Source organism: Ambystoma mexicanum, chromosome 10, assembly GCF_040938575.1.
Source record: "Ambystoma mexicanum isolate Mex_15411 chromosome 10, UKY_AmexF1_1, whole genome shotgun sequence".
Classification (NCBI taxonomy): Eukaryota; Metazoa; Chordata; class Amphibia; order Caudata; family Ambystomatidae; genus Ambystoma; species Ambystoma mexicanum.
The window spans coordinates 1539628066-1539645999 of NC_090932.1; the positions used below are offsets into that span (position 1 = coordinate 1539628066).

At 44.0% G+C, this 17934-nt stretch overlaps 1 long non-coding RNA gene across 1 annotated transcript in view; it reads left to right on the forward strand.

Moving 5' to 3' along the window:
- Positions 1 to 13162, forward strand: part of LOC138493357 (uncharacterized) — an 86363-nt gene extending 73201 nt beyond the window's left edge. The window contains exon 2 of the long non-coding RNA XR_011276394.1: positions 12626 to 13162. This is a non-coding gene — a long non-coding RNA (uncharacterized lncRNA). The remainder of the gene's footprint in view (positions 1 to 12625) is intronic.
- Positions 13163 to 17934: the final 4772 nt, after the last annotated feature.

Sequence of the window (17934 nt, forward strand, 5' to 3'; positions counted from 1 at the left end):
GACAATACAAGCAGGAACTAGATGCACAAGAGACATCATTCCTAGCTGACAATACAAGCAGGAACTAGATGCACAAGAGGCATCATTCCTAGCTGACAAATACAAGCAGGAATTAGATGCACAAGAGGCATCATTCCTAGCTGAAATACAAGCAGGAACTAGATGCACAAGAGACATCATTCCTAGCTGACAATACAAGCAGGAATTAGATGCACAAGAGGCATCATTCCTAGCCGACAAATACACGCAGGAACTAGATGCACAAGAGGCATCATTCCTAGCTGACAATACAAGCAGGAATTAGATGCACAAGAGGCATCATTCCTAGCCGACAAATACAAGCAGGAACTAGATGCACAAGAGGCATCATTCCTAGCCGACAAATACAAGCAGGAACTAGATGCACAAGGGGCATCACTCCTAGCTGACAAATACAAGCAGGAATTAGATGCACAAGAGGCATCATTCCTGGCCGACAAATACACGCAGGAACTAGATGCACAAGAGGCATCATTCCTAGCCGACAATACAAGCAGGAATTAGATGCACAAGAGGCATCATTCCTGGCCGACAAATACACGCAGGAACTAGATGCACAAGAGGCATCATTCCTAGCCGACAATACAAGCAGGAATTAGATGCACAAGAGGCATCATTCCTAGCCGACAAATACACGCAGGAACTAGATGCACAAGAGGCATCATTCCCAGCCGACAAATACAAGCAGGAACTAGATGCACAAGAGGCATCATTCCTAGCTGACAAATACAAGCAGGAATTAGATGCACAAGAGGCATCATTCCTAGCCGACAAATACAAGCAGGAACTAGATGCTCAGGAGCATCATTCCTAGCTGACAAATGCACGCAGGAATTAGATGCACAAGGGGCATCATTCCTAGCTGACAATACAAGCAGGAATTAGATGCACAAGGGGCATCATTCCTAGCCGACAAATACAAGCAGGAATTAGATGCACAAGAGGCATCATTCCTAGCCGACAAATACAAGCAGGAACTAGATGCACAAGAGGCATCATTCCTAGCTGACAAATACAAGCAGGGACTAGATGCACAAGAGGCATCATTCCTAGCTGACAATACAAGCAGGAATTAGATGCACAAGAGGCATCGTTCCTATGTGACAATACAAGCAGGAACTAGAGGCACAAGAGGCATCATTCCTAGCTGACAAATACAAGCAGGAACTAGATGCAAAAGGGGCATCATTCCTAGCCGACAAATACAAGCAGGAACTAGATGCACAAGGGGCATCACTCCTAGCCGACAAATACAAGCAGGGACCAGATGCACAAGAGGCATCACTCCTAGCTGAACAATACAAGCAGGGACTAGATGCACAAGAGGCATCATTCCTAGCTGACAAATACAAGCAGGAATTAGATGCACAAGAGGCATCACTCCTAGCCGACAAATACAAGCAGGAATTAGATGCACAAGAGGCATCACTCCTAGCCGACAAATACAAGCAGGAATTAGATGCACAAGAGGCATCATAAGAGGCATCATTCCTAGCAGACAAATACAAGCAGGAATTAGATGCACAAGGGGCATCATTCCTAGCCGACAAATACAAGCAGGGACTAGATGCACAAGAGGCATCATTCCTAGCCGACAAATACAAGCAGGAACTAGATGCTCAAGAGCATCATTCCTAGCCGACAAATACAAGCAGGAACTAGATGCACAAGAGGCATCATTCCTAGCCGACAAATACAAGCAGGAACTAGATGCACAAGAGGCATCATTCCTAGCCGACAAATACACGCAGGAACTAGATGCACAAGAGGCATCATTCCTAGCCGACAAATACAAGCAGGAATTAGATGCACAAAGGGCATCATTCCTAGCCGACAAATAAAAGCAGGAATTAGATGCACAAGGGGCATCATTCCTAGCCGACAAATACAAGCAGGGACTAGATGCACAAGAGGCATCATTCCTAGCCCATTCCTAGCCGACAAATACAAGCAGGAACTAGATGCACAAGAGGCATCATTCCTAGCTGACAAATACAAGCAGGAACTAGATGCACATCCTAGCTGACAAATACAAGCAGGAACTAGATGCTCAAGAGCATCATTCCTAGCCGATAAATACAAGCAGGAACTAGATGCACAAGAGGCATCATTCCTAGCCGACAAATACAAGCAGGAATTCGATGCACAAGAGGCATCATTCCTAGCCGACAAATACAAGCAGGAATTAGATGCACAAGAGGCATCATTCCTAGCCGACAAATACAAGCAGGAACTAGATGCACAAGAGGCATCATTCCTAGCCGACAAATACAAGCAGGAATTAGATGCACAAGAGGCATCATGCCTAGCCGACAAATACAAGCAGGAACTAGATGCACAAGGGGCATCATTCCTAGCCGACAAATACACGCAGGAACTAGATGCACAAGAGGCATCATTCCTAGCCGACAAATACACGCAGGAACTAGATGCACAAGAGGCATCATTCCTAGCTGACAATACAAGCAGGAATTAGATGCACAAGGGGCATCATTCCTAGCCGACAAATACAAGCAGGAATTAGATGCACAAGAGGCATCATTCCTAGCCGACAAATACAAGCAGGGACTAGATGCACGAGATACATCATTCCTAGCTGACAATACAAGCAGGAACTAGATGCACAAGAGACATCATTCCTAGCTGACAATACAAGCAGGAACTAGATGCACAAGAGGCATCATTCCTAGCCGACAAATACACGCAGGAACTAGATGCACAAGAGGCATCATTCCTAGCTGACAATACAAGCAGGAATTAGATGCACAAGAGGCATCATTCCTAGCCGACAAATACACGCAGGAACTAGATGCACAAGGGGCATCATTCCTAGCTGACAATACAAGCAGGAATTAGATGCACAAGGGGCATCATTCCTAGCCGACAAATACAAGCAGGAATTACATGCACAAGAGGCATCATTCCTAGCCGACAAATACACGCAGGAACTAGATGCACAAGAGGCATCATTCCTAGCCGACAAATACACGCAGGAACTAGATGCACAAGAGGCATCATTCCTAGCCGACAAATACACGCAGGAATTAGATGCACAAGAGGCATCATTCCTAGCCAACAAATACACGCAGGAACTAGATGCACAAGAGGCATCATTCCTAGCCAACAAATACACGCAGGAACTAGATGCACAAGAGGCATCATTCCTAGCCAACAAATACACGCAGGAACTAGATGCACAAGAGGCATCATTCCTAGCCGACAATACAAGCAGGAATTAGATGCACAAGGGGCATAATTCCTAGCTGACAAATACACGCAGGAACTAGATGCACAAGAGGCATCATTCCTAGCCGACAAATACACGCAGGAACTAGATGCACAAGAGGCATCATTCCTAGCCGACAATACAAGCAGGAATTAGATGCACAAGAGGCATCATTCCTAGCCGACAAATACACGCAGGAACTAGATGCACAAGAGGCATCATTCCTAGCCGACAATACAAGCAGGAATTAGATGCACAAGAGGCATCATTCCTAGCCGACAAATACACGCAGGAACTAGATGCACAAGAGGCATCATTCCTAGCTGACAAATACAAGCAGGAATTAGATGCACAAGGGGCATCATTCCTAGCTGACAAATACAAGCAGGAATTAGATGCACAAGAGGCATAATTCCTAGCCGACAAATACAAGCAGGAACTAGATGCTCAAGAGCATCATTCCTAGCTGACAAATACATGCAGGAATTAGATGCACAAGAGGCATCATTCCTAGCTGACAATACAAGCAGGAATTAGATGCACAAGGGGCATCGTTCCTAGCTGACAAATACAAGCAGGAATTAGATGCACAAGAGGCATCACTCCTAGCCGACAAATACAAGCAGGAATTAGATGCACAAGAGGCATCACTCCTAGCCGACAAATACAAGCAGGAATTAGATGCACAAGAGGCATCATTCCTAGCTGACAAATACAAGCAGGAACTAGATGCACAAGAGGCATCATTCCTAGCCGACTAGCCCACAAATACAAGCAGGAACTAGATGCACAAGGGGCATCATTCCTAGCCCACAAATGCAAGCAGGAACTAGATGCACAAGAGGCATCATTCCTAGCCCACAAATACAAGCAGGAACTAGATGCACAAGAGGCATCATTCCTAGCCGACAAATACAAGCAGGAACTAGATGCTCAAGAGCATCATTCCTAGCCGACAAATACAAGCAGGAACTAAATGCACAAGAGGCATCATTCCTAGCCGACAAATACAAGCAGGAACTAGATGCTCAAGAGCATCATTCCTAGCCGACAAATACAAGCAGGAATTAGATGCACAAGGGGCATCATTCCTAGCTGACAATACAAGCAGGAATTAGATGCACAAGGGGCATAATTCCTAGCTGACAAATACACGCAGGAACTAGATGCACAAGAGGCATCATTCCTAGCCGACAAATACACGCAGGAACTAGATGCACAAGAGGCATCATTCCTAGCCGACAATACAAGCAGGAATTAGATGCACAAGAGGCATCATTCCTAGCCGACAAATACACGCAGGAACTAGATGCACAAGAGGCATCATTCCTAGCCGACAATACAAGCAGGAATTAGATGCACAAGAGGCATCATTCCTAGCCGACAAATACACGCAGGAACTAGATGCACAAGAGGCATCATTCCTAGCTGACAAATACAAGCAGGAATTAGATGCACAAGGGGCATCATTCCTAGCTGACAAATACAAGCAGGAATTAGATGCACAAGAGGCATAATTCCTAGCCGACAAATACAAGCAGGAACTAGATGCTCAAGAGCATCATTCCTAGCTGACAAATACATGCAGGAATTAGATGCACAAGAGGCATCATTCCTAGCTGACAATACAAGCAGGAATTAGATGCACAAGGGGCATCGTTCCTAGCTGACAAATACAAGCAGGAATTAGATGCACAAGAGGCATCACTCCTAGCCGACAAATACAAGCAGGAATTAGATGCACAAGAGGCATCACTCCTAGCCGACAAATACAAGCAGGAATTAGATGCACAAGAGGCATCATTCCTAGCTGACAAATACAAGCAGGAACTAGATGCACAAGAGGCATCATTCCTAGCCGACTAGCCCACAAATACAAGCAGGAACTAGATGCACAAGGGGCATCATTCCTAGCCCACAAATGCAAGCAGGAACTAGATGCACAAGAGGCATCATTCCTAGCCCACAAATACAAGCAGGAACTAGATGCACAAGAGGCATCATTCCTAGCCGACAAATACAAGCAGGAACTAGATGCTCAAGAGCATCATTCCTAGCCGACAAATACAAGCAGGAACTAAATGCACAAGAGGCATCATTCCTAGCCGACAAATACAAGCAGGAACTAGATGCTCAAGAGCATCATTCCTAGCCGACAAATACAAGCAGGAATTAGATGCACAAGGGGCATCATTCCTAGCCGACAAATACAAGCAGGAACTAGATGCACAAGAGGCATCATTCCTAGCTGACAAATACAAGCAGGAACTAGATGCACAAGAGGCATCATTCCTAGCTGACAAATACAAGCAGGAACTAGATGCATATCCTAGCTGACAAATACAAGCAGGAATTAGATGCACAAGAGGCATCATTCGTAGCCGACAAATACAAGCAGGAACTAGATGCACAAGAGGCATCATTCCTAGCCGAGAAATACAAGCAGGAATTAGATGCACAAGAGGCATCATTCCTAGCCGACAAATACAAGCAGGAATTAGATGCACAAGAGGCATCATTCCTAGCTGACAAATACAAGCAGTAATTAGATGCACAAGAGGCATCATTCCTAGCCGACAAATACAAGCAGGAACTAGATGCTCAAGAGCATCATTCCTAGCCGACAAATACAAGCAGGAACTAGATGCACAAGAGGCATCATTCCTAGCCGACAAATACAAGCAGGAATTAGATGCACAAGAGGCATCATTCCTAGCCGACAAATACAAGCAGGAACTAGATGCTCAAGAGCATCATTCCTAGCCGACAAATACAAGCAGGAACTATATGCACAAGAGGCATCATTCCTAGCCGACAAATACAATCAGGAACTAGATGCACAAGAGGCATCATTCCTAGCTGACAAATACAAGCAGGAACTAGATGCACATCCTAGCTAACAAATACAAGCAGGAACTAGATGCACAAGGGGCATCATTCCTAGCCCACAAATACAAGCAGGAACTAGATGCACAAGAGGCATCATTCCTAGCCCACAAATACAAGCAGGAACTAGATGCACAAGAGACATCATTCCTAGCCCACAAATGCAAGCAGGAACTAGATGTACAAGAGGCATCATTCCTAGCCCACAAATACAAGCAGGAACTAGATGCACAAGGGGCATCATCCCTAGCCCACAAATGCAAGCAGGAACTAGATGCACAAGAGGCATCATTCCTAGCCCACAAATGCACGCAGGAACTAGATGTACAAGAGGCATCATTCCTAGCCGACAAATACAAGCAGGTACTAGATGCACAAGAGGCATCATTCCTAGCCGACAAATACAAGCAGGAATTAGATGCACAAGAGGCATCATTCCTAGCCGACAAATACAAGCAGGAATTAGATGCACAAGAGGCATCATTCCTAGCCGACAAATACAAGCAGGAATTAGATGCACAAGAGGCATCATTCCTAGCCGACAATGACAAACAGGAATTAGATGCACAAGAGGCATCATTCCTAGCCGACAAATACAAGCAGGAATTAGATGCACAAGAGGCATCATTCCTAGCCGACAAATACAAGCAGGAACTAGATGCTCAAGAGCATCATTCCTAGCCGACAAATACAAGCAGGAACTAGATGCACAAGAGGCATCATTCCTAGCTGACAAATACAAGCAGGAATTAGATGCACAAGAGGCATCATTCCTAGCCGACAAATACAAGCAGGAACTAGATGCTCAAGAGCATCATTCCTAGCCGACAAATACAAGCAGGAACTAGATGCACATCCTAGCTGACAAATACAAGCAGGAACTAGATGCACAAGGGGCATCATTCCTAGCCCACAAATACAAGCAGGAACTAGATGTACAAGAGGCATCATTCCTAGCCCACAAATACAAGCAGGAACTAGATGCACAAGGGGCATCATCCCTAGCCCACAAATGCAAGCAGGAACTAGATGCACAAGAGGCATCATTCCTAGCCCACAAATACAAGCAGGAACTAGATGTACAAGAGGCATCATTCCTAGCCCACAAATACAAGCAGGAACTAGATGCACAAGGGGCATCATCCCTAGCCCACAAATGCAAGCAGGAACTAGATGCACAAGAGGCATCATTCCTAGCCCACAAATGCACGCAGGAACTAGATGTACAAGAGGCATCATTCCTAGCCGACAAATACAAGCAGGTACTAGATGCACAAGAGGCATCATTCCTAGCCGACAAATACAAGCAGGAATTAGATGCACAAGAGGCATCATTCCTAGCCGACAAATACAAGCAGGAACTAGATGTACAAGAGGCATCATTCCTAGCCCACAAATACAAGCAGGAACTAGATGCACAAGGGGCATCATCCCTAGCCCACAAATGCAAGCAGGAACTAGATGCACAAGAGGCATCATTCCTAGCCCACAAATGCACGCAGGAACTAGATGTACAAGAGGCATCATTCCTAGCCGACAAATACAAGCAGGTACTAGATGCACAAGAGGCATCATTCCTAGCCGACAAATACAAGCAGGAATTAGATGCACAAGAGGCATCATTCCTAGCCGACAAATACAAGCAGGAATTAGATGCACAAGAGGCATCATTCCTAGCCGACAAATACAAGCAGGAATTAGATGCACAAGAGGCATCATTCCTAGCCGACAAATACAAGCAGGAATTAGATGCACAAGAGGCATCATTCCTAGCCGACAAATACAAACAGGAATTAGATGCACAAGAGGCATCATTCCTAGCCGACAAATACAAGCAGGAATTAGATGCACAAGAGGCATCATTCCTAGCCGACAAATACAAGCAGGAACTAGATGCACAAGAGGCATCATTCCTAGCTGACAAATACAAGCAGGAATTAGATGCACAAGAGGCATCATTCCTAGCCGACAAATACAAGCAGGAACTAGATGCTCAAGAGCATCATTCCTAGCCGACAAATACAAGCAGGAACTAGATGCACATCCTAGCTGACAAATACAAGCAGGAACTAGATGCACAAGGGGCATCATTCCTAGCCCACAAATACAAGCAGGAACTAGATGCACAAGGGGCATCATTGCTAGCCCACAAATACAAGCAGGAACTAGATGCACAAGAGACATCATTCCTAGCCCACAAATGCAAGCAGGAACTAGATGTACAAGAGGCATCATTCCTAGCCCACAAATACAAGCAGGAACTAGATGCACAAGGGGCATCATTCCTAGCCCACAAATGCAAGCAGGAACTAGATGCACAAGAGGCATCATTCCTAGCCGACAAATACAAGCAGGAATTAGATGCACAAGAAGCATCATTCCTAGCCGACAAATACACGCAGGAACCAGAATCACAAGAAGCATCATTCCTAATGAATCCTTTGATAACCGACGCTCAAGAACAACTGAACGCTGTGAACAAGGAGTGGGAAGCTTTCAAAAACTGTAATTTACACAAAAATTCACCATAAACTTTCCACTGGAGAAAACCTCGCTCTTAAATCTTTGGCCGCTAATAAGGAGATTATCTTCAAACCTGCAGACAAGGGTGGCGGAATTGTGATCTTAGGGAAGAATCGATATATCTCCATGTTGCAGGCATTGATTGACAATGACAACCACTACACCAAAATATTAGTTGACACCACCGACACCTTGAAGGTCCATCTCCAAGCTCAGTGCACCACAACGATTGAAGAAGGGTTTCTAATTCCAGAGGAGACCAGATTTTTGACCCCTCAGGTTTGTCGCATACCGACCATGAATGCATTACGAAAATTCACAAAGACCCTCACAACCCACCTGGTAGACCAGTTGTGTCCCTATGTGGATTTATGTTGGAACCATGTGGTCAATACATAGATCAAGCCATTCATGAGTTGGCAGAGAATTCACCAGCTTTTTTGAAGGACACCATGTTAGCAATTAATGTTTTCGAAGGGGTGGCCTTTGATTATGAAAATAACATCCTGGTAACTTTGGATATATTGGCGTGATACATGAACATTCAACAAGTTGAGGCAGGCAACATTGTGGAACAGAAGCTTAACAGCCGTCCGTATCCCCATTCCATTCCCACTAATTTCATTCTACAGTTACTTCAAATTGTATTGTGCAATAACTTTTCAGACCAACTGTATTTACAGAAATACGGCACTGCCATGGGTGTTTCTTTTGCCCCCAGACTTTGCAATTTGTACATGGCCGACTTTGAAGATCGCTTTATTTTTCCTAACAATCCTTATTCCATGTACATCCAACACTGGAGACGATGTATAGATGATATCTTTTTTATATGGCAAGACAATAAAGAGAGGTTAGATACATTTTCGGCATGGCTCAACCAATGTAATCCAAATGTAACTTTCACGAGCCAATGTGACAGACAGTCTTTGCTGTTTTTGGATCTCCTATTTTGTCATTAGATGGGGTCTTTATACACCTCCCTATACAGGAAGGAGCCTGATCGCAACACTTTGTTGCTATACTCAAGCCAACATCCTACATCCTTGCGTGACAATTTACCTCATGGGCAATTTTTGCACATTAGACTAGATTATGAACATCATGCTTCCATCCTTGGGAACTAATTGGCGGCCAAAGGGTACCCACGGAAATTGATTAAGAGGTCAGGTAAAAGAGCACGGTACACTGACATTGATGCATTTTTGAGCCCGCAAAATAGACAAAAAGATATGGACCACATTGTGTGCATTACCACCTTTACAAAACATGCCACAGCTATTAAGACACTCATCCGCAAACACTGGAACGTGGCTGTCAGCAGTGGGTGCATTAAAGGCCCTCCTTTATTGGCTTTGAGATGAGGCAAAAATATCAGGGATAAGCTGGTTCATTCCCGCATACTGGGACTAACCACTGACCTGGGGAACGGGTTCTCATCCAGGGACATTTTCCATATGGTACCTGTGTTGTGTGTCAATTTATTTGCAAAACCACTGTTTACACACATGAAGCTTTTTTGTGGCAACTTTGGCACTTCACTGTCAGTCCATAAATGTGATATATATCATCAAGTGCCCCTATGACTTATTTTACATTGTCATGACCAGCAGGAAGCTAGGCACCAGCACCACAGAACACAGGTCATGGATATGCAATAAAATGTGTACCACACCCCTAGTCCAACATTACCTCGCCATGAACCACTTCTCACTTTACCACATGAAGTAAATATTTTCCTGCTTCTACGGGTGTACTATGACCCTTTCCTATTGTTTCCAATTTTAAAATGATTCAAGTAGACACAATAAAGCAATCCCACAAATTCAGTTTTTGCAATTTTTATGTATGTGTTATAATGTCAAAATAGTTTTTGCAATGTACATGTTAAAACCGATTACAATAGATACATGTCATCTTTGTTCATAGTGAAAAACCTTCATTTATCTTACCAAGACCTTGAAAATTGATGCGGTTACAGAGTGTACTTATCTAAGAGAAAAGATATAATACACCAGCACAAAACATGTAAACATTTCTGTTCATTACACTTCAGAGATTCCCCATTACAAATGCGAAAGAAAAACAAACAACAACTTTGTTGAAAATAACCTTTCAACCTGACTGCGTCACTGACAGGAAACGCACATGCTCCCATTTGCAAGCTCCTCAAAGTTATCATACTTACTCCTAATGTGTAGAATTTCTGTGCTGAAGGAGCCCCTCTCTGTCGTCTTATCTGCAAACAGAATTTTTGCAAATGTCGCAGCTTTTGGCAGCGACCTCGCTTCGACCCTTCAGATTGCTGCCTGGTATCTTGTTTTATCTCTCTGTAAAGCTTAACTATGCCCGCCATGCACAGCACAGCTGTCGGTTGCACTTCATCTTTTCTTTCCATAAAATGATGACTGAATCTCCACCCCGTCTTCTAGCTAGATTTATAACATAAGCCTGTCCATCTTTACTTATCCTGCCTTTTTTCTGACATCTCCTGTCACCCCGTCTCCCTTGTAGAATTCTGGCATTTCTCTCTCTCCACCCAGCTTCTGAACCTACTTGTATCCATTTTTCTTCCTGCAGCACACAATGCCTTCTGAATGGAAAACACAGCCCATGCTTTTTGCACGCACGTTTTACTTCTACTGAATGAAAAACAGAATTTGCTGTCTGACCCATTTTGCACTGCAGTGTTAAAGGGCACCTTAATTAATTACTGGGAAAGGGTTATTTAATAGGACATTGTTTGTTAATTATATTAGGGGTTAGTTTATTCAGCACAAAATGACAGCTGTCAAATTCACTATACCATGGCACATGCAATACTTCAATTTGCTATCTTTGCATTCATTCCACTGCCTACATTGAAATTCCAGTTTACTGTCCCTATGAAATCAATGCATTATCTTTCCCTACATTAGTCATAGACCAACTTAAAAGTAATAGGAGTGACTTTGCCTTAACCAACAGGCTACTCAAATTGGAACAAAGCTGGATACTCCAGCTGCGCACTAACTTACACAGCCTCAATGAAGACCTGCAGTGGTCTGCCTTACTTATTTAAACAATAGACTTTGATGTCACAGACTGGATAAAATGCTTACATTACGCTAGTGCTGAGGTGTTCTCCACCCGCCATACCCTTCACCATGGTTGCATAGTGGTCATTGAACTTCTTGAATTGTTGCACCAATTTATGGCCACCGCTTACAGCGTTCTGGCGATGGGGGGGTCGAACTCTGGATCTCATGCATGCAAGAGGTCCGTATCTTGGCAAGACATTTTCCAAGATGGCCGCTGTAAATGCGTCATGCTTTAGCTCCACAGTGCAGTCTCTGCGTCTTTTTACAGGACCATGGCATTGAATAAGTCAGCGCACAGTCACCCGCTGCATGCATGATCTTTCCGACAACTAGCGCTGACCATTTTTCCGTGGAAGTAACGCCACGCATCGGGTCATTGCTCTGGTTGTGCTGAGCAGGTTGCAGCCACACGCCCCTGCTCCTCATTCTGATTGGATGACATAACAAAGGTATGGGTCCGATCTTTGTCAACAACGCAGTTTGGTTGTTGCACCCAGCCAATCACAAGCAACGCAGTGTACATATACATATATACATTCTTTTTGACAAGCAGTGACAGGCCCCCCTGAGCAGAAGCTCATCAGTATCTTGGTTTGGAATTGTGCTGATGCAGATTACGTGCCCGACTCACAGTACAACATGTAACGCTTGCCAGACTTTCAAGTGAGTCTTTCCCTACACCATTCTCATGGTGCAGGGGTATGCAGCTCTGACATGCAGGTTGTGGGACCAGAGGGAAGCACAGTGCACCACAGTATGATTGGAAACACTGGAACTGAGATTGGAGACATAATGGCTCTTTTGAATTATTGGTGCTAGGAGGACACCACATGGTCACAGGCTCAGACACATGTTTTTGTTGTTCTTGCAGGTCATGTTGAATTAATGGAGACATGTACCCTACCTACTGAATCTGCTTTCTCCTGAAGATGGCTGGTCCTTTTTTTGCTGGGGACCACACACGGCTGAAACTCGCGTTGACAGTCAACAATTTCATATTTCAGACTTTTTATGTTTGAAAGAGATCTGTTTACCGCACCAGCAAGACTTGTTCACTATCTTAATGTTGTTACCAGGCACAGGCTGCTGGAACCAAGTGAAAGATGCTCTGAATATCATTTACACACATGGGGATTCCATGAGCCCATGAGTCTCATTCGTTTCCCTGTTTAGAGTTACATATGGCTGTATGGGGATGAAAGGAGCATATGTGATGTGATTGTTGCAGGTGAGATTGATAGGGTTGTGTTCTGAGTTTTGAGTTGTTCTTCCGGTAAGGGACACATGCTCTTACTACGAGAAGACTTAGATTATGTTCGTGGGTTGTTTTTGTCCTTTCACAATGTTTTTGTATTTTTGATAATGATTTCTCTACCCAAATATGAATAAATGTATATTACAAACCTCAGATGGATGTTCCAATTGCCCTTGCTTGTTTCGGGCTCTCTTTGAAATGACGGAACACCAAGACTGGGGAGTTTTTTCGTGTATGTGAGAGGGGTAAGCCTGATCATTGAGGATTCCCACTACATGGGTTTCTACAGGGAAAGTCTCCTGACTTACATTGTAGTGCAGAGCTGAGAGCTAATCTTTAAAGAGGGGAGATCATGAACCCTACTCTTTGTTCGCATAGAATATGACCATCATACTGCTGTAAAAGGTTAACGCGTGGCTGCCCAGAATGAGAGAGGAGAAATGCTTTCAAGACTAGAAATGAGGCTTTTAGTCCAAAAATGTAATTTAAAATTTGACAGGTTACTCAGATAGTAAATGACCAAGGAACCTGCCATGGCTCCTCGCCCATATGATGAAGAATCTGTCTAGCATTAGAAAGGGGCACCCTTCATTAAATCACCCGGTGGGCACCTGTATGCAGGCCTTCGGGGCTTCCTGAGGAACCGTGCAGAGCATTGATTGAGGCTGTGGACCCGGACTCCAGCGCCTTCCAAGGAGTAGCTTTGTCCATTGCATCCCCAGGAGGGTGATGGAGGTGGGTAGAGCACATGAGGGCACATGAGCCTGTTGCACTTTGAAAGTGCCATGCTGCAGGCCTCCTGAAGGAAAAGGATAATTTTCTGTAACAGGAAGGCTCTCCCCTAATGTACATCCTCAAGCAGAAAATGAAGGAGAAGCTTCTTTTAGATTGAAATACCTAGAGGATACGCCAGATCCAGCAATGTATTCCTCCTGAGGCCTGGGAGATCATAAGCCAACCGCCCTTAAATTGCCAAAATCACTATAGACCAAATGATGGTATGAGAAGCCCCAATCACTGAGAAGCAATTAAAACAGCTATATTAGGTATGAAACCAAATGAGGCACCTGGGACTGACGGATTCACTGATCTTTTTATAAATCCCTTTTGGACCTGCTGGCCCCGAAGTTAGTGGGGATCTTTAATGGAATAATAGAAGGTCGGGCAGTGCCGCCATCCCTTCTGGTAGCTATGATCTCAGTGATAAATGAGAAAGGCAGAAACCCTCAGTCCTGCCCCTCCTATACACCTGCATCTCTGCTATTAGTAGACATGAAAGTACTAATCAGGCTCGAGAGGGTACGCCCAGCACTTAAATAGTCTGATCAAGTAGTTTTTTTTAAGGGCGACATCAGGAAGACTATAAACCGAATGAATGCTGCGAGGAACCTACCAGCTGACCTGGTGTTACTTTGCTTAGATGCTGAAAAGGCATTTGACCGGGCTAGTTAACTGTGTTTTATGGAGGTTTTGAGGACATATGGATTGTGCCCCAATTGGATTCGCTTGATGGGGGATTTATACTCAAAACCGAGAGCTACAGTGCAGATCAATGGAGTCTCTTTGAAGACTTTTGCAATATCTGTATTTGTGTTTTGTTTGTGCTTATATAGCGTTTATCGCCAAAGCGCTATACAAAAGAGAAAAATAAAAACAACAGTATAAACAATTTGATGAAAATTCAGATACAATAGAGCAAAGATCCGCTTTCAGTTGAGAATGAAAAGAGGAGTAGGAAGTGGTGGAGCGAATAGGCAAAGGACGAGATTTCTAAAGTTTAGGTGCTAAAAGAGAGAAAGAGCGAAAGTATGACTGAGCACAGGGAGGACGAGGGAACTAAGAGAGCATGATGGTTGGTACCAGGATTTTATAGAAGAAAGATATAACAGTGCCATGCCATAGAGACATTGAAATGAGATTAAGAAAAAAAGATATTGGAGACTATTATCAAAGGATAATCAGTGAAGGTGGGCCAAGGCCAAGCAGATTGACCCACAGGTAGAAAGAGAACAGATCTGGTGGACTGAGGAATGAAAGATAGAGTGAAAGAGGGGCAAGATGATAGACCAAGCAGTAGAGAAGAGCAGTAGTCAATGCTTGAAAGAATCATACTAGTGAGTAAAAGTTTAGATGCATTAAAAGTTAGGAATGCACAAACTTTATGCAGGTTCAATACGTAAAAATGACAAGCACGGGCAGTAGTTGGAATGAATGAGGAAAAAGATAATAACGGGTCAAAAATAACATCTAGATTACAAATGGAAGCAGGAGGACTAAGGCAAGTAGGAGGAAAGATTATAGAGGGCGGAGGAGTAGGAGGAGGAACCTGGGACAAGGGAAAGAATAGAATTTCAGTTTTTGATTCATTCAGATGGAGGAAATTAGACGACATCCAAGACTGGATAGAGGAGAGGCAAGCTGAGGGTTTAGAATGCAGAGATTGCGAAAAGAATGCGAAGGAGCAGAAGATTAGAGCATCATCCACACATAGGTGAGATGAGAAACCATAGGAGGAAATAATAGCATAAAATGGGATTGTATACAATGATAAAAGAAGAGGTCCAAGAATGAAGCCTTGAGGAACTCCATAGCATCGACGAAAAGAGGGAGATGAAGAGCCAGCCCAGGAAACCAAATAAGCACGGTCAGGTAAATAGGAACAAAACCAGCTATGGACAGAATTCGAGATACCGAGGCAGCAGAAACGAGAAGAAAGGATGGGATGGTCAATGGTATTAAAGGCGACAGAGAGATCGAGAAGGATAAGAAAGGAGGAGTGTTTGGAGTAGCTCAATGACAAAAGGGGAGTCTGGTACAGAGAGTAAAGCAGTTTCAGTTGAATGAAAGGGGCAAAAGCCAGATTGAAGAGAAGGAAGTAGAGAGTAAAAATTGTGGTATGATGAGATCTGAGAGTAGGCGATGGCTGGTGAGGTTAGTGAAGAGGTTAGAATAATAGTTCTATTTGGCAGGCAGCAGAAATTGATCATAAAGGGTGTGAATGTAGGAGAGAGATGCAAGATCTACAGAAGAGTGATCTTTCTTCCTGAGGGGCTCAGCACAACAAAGGAGCGAAAGAAGACAAGTGAGCTAGAAAGCTAAGGTTGGGGAGGTTTATGAGAAGGAGAGAAAGGGTGAGAGGGATATAAGACATCAAGTGTGGAGTGGAGACGGGAGGAAAGAGAGCGCGCTGCGTTGTTAGCTGAAAGTGTTGCAAACTGAGCAGCAAAGAGAGAGCAGATTCCAAGTAAGAAATGAATGTAGACAAGTTGAAATTCCTGAGCTTGCAGCAGTAGAAAGTTAGCTTGGAATGAGGAGAAGTGGGTATTACAGGAAATAAGAGGGAAAAGGAGAGAAGACATTGGTCAGAGAAAGGAAGAGGAATAGCAGAGACAGTCAAACTGGGGGGATCTCATGTGAAGATGTGATCTAGAAAACAGACAGAGCGATGTGACGGGGGAAAGGCAGTTGCGATAGATTTAATAGATTCCATAAAAGGCAAGCGAGAGATGAAACTATAAAGAGATGTATGATGAAGATTGATGTCACTGAGTACTAGAGTGGGTGTAGTAGATGGGAAAAGACAAGAGAGAAGCACATCAACATTGTCGCAAAAATATACAATTGGCTCAGGTGGACAATAAATGATAAGCAGATTTAGAGTTTAAATGATATTCACTATATATACATACATAGGAGCATGCGACAGGCTTGCCTTTTGTCCCCTCTATTATTTACGATGGTGATCGATGGTGATCGATGGTGATCGAGCCGCTCGCATAAATCATTAGACAGTCTAGCAAAACGAAGGGGTTCTGCGTGGGACGAGGAATATACATTGGAATGGTTGCTTGACTATGTGCTGCTGTATCTCACTAACCCCAAGAATCCCACAAATATCTTTTGAATTTATTGGAAAGTTATGCTAAACCTTTGGGGTATAAAATAAATGTGGACAATTCACAAATTCTACCTCCAGGTCTAGGAATCCAGTAAATGGCTGGGCACATTCCACATTTGTGAAACTAAACGTACAAATTTGGGGGCATGGCTAGGGAATTATTTAGACTATGTATTCCCAATTAATTTTCTCCCTTTATGGCTCTTCTTAAATCGGATTTGCATTGACGAAAGATCATACATTTCAGATGGCTATTCAGGGTTATAAAAATGAATATTAGACCACAGATTTTGCTCCTGTTCACAATGCTTATTGATAATCCCTAAAATGTTCCTGAAAGAGGTCAGGATGACCCTCATAAACATTCTTTGGGAAGATGAAAGACCCTGAATCCAATACTAATGTCTGTTTCTCTAAGGTACTTTGTAGGGGATAGGGTTTCCAGCATAGAGGGTTAGTACCTGGCGGCACTATTAAGGGTTCTGTGAGACAGCTAGGTCCTGGATTCCAGGACATGGCAGGGCAATTAAGGGTTCTGTGGGATCTGAGAAACCAAAGGATGTCTCGCCCGCTAGTCCTCAGGGACTTATCCAGGTGGCCAGGACACAGCCATCGCTTTTGGATCCAACTCCTGGGGGTGCACCAGTGCCGAAGGATCACCTGGGTGAGGGGTCTTCGGGGAGTGGGGGTGAGGCAACTGATGGTGAGACGTGGTATTCCCCCTTTTCCCGTACCAATGCCCCATCCTACCAGGTAGGATATGTTAAGACTTCAACTCTCCCACCCTTTCCTACACTAACACTTTCACATGGACAGTACGATCTGGGGAAAGACAAACTCACACCTGAGCATCTCATTCGACATGTCCCACTAATCGGGTGAGGCAAAGTCAGGCATTTGGACTTTATTCACATACATCTGATACCCATAAGCTCTCCCCACACAGATAAAAACCGGAACATAGAGACACACTCTGAGCAAGGTGGAACACGCGAAGGAACAGACCTACCGGGGCAAAGGCAAACCT